The following is a 259-nucleotide window of genomic DNA, read 5'->3' as shown; positions in this document are numbered from 1 at the left end:
ATCACTAAGCACCACCCTGATTGGACCACCAAAACGCTTCCCCAGCTAGTCGATCTGGCTTCCTATGTCTTTGACTGACGCCCTGAGGCTCCAGAAACAAGAAAAATTAAAGCTGAAGCAAAAGGAAGTGAATATGTTAACAACTGCCCTTACTCAACACTTCCAAACACCCCCCCCAGCAAGGCTACGGCTGAGGCCGAGGCCAAGGGAGAGGGCAGGAACAAGACAGACCCCGTACTTGGTCTTCCCAACCCTTCAA

Source organism: Gavialis gangeticus, unplaced genomic scaffold (assembly GCF_001723915.1).
Source record: "Gavialis gangeticus isolate Ggan-Ray unplaced genomic scaffold, GavGan_comp1, whole genome shotgun sequence".
NCBI lineage: Eukaryota > Metazoa > Chordata > Crocodylia > Gavialidae > Gavialis > Gavialis gangeticus.
The sequence above is the reverse complement of the archived record's forward strand: the minus strand, read 5'-3'. Positions refer to the sequence as shown.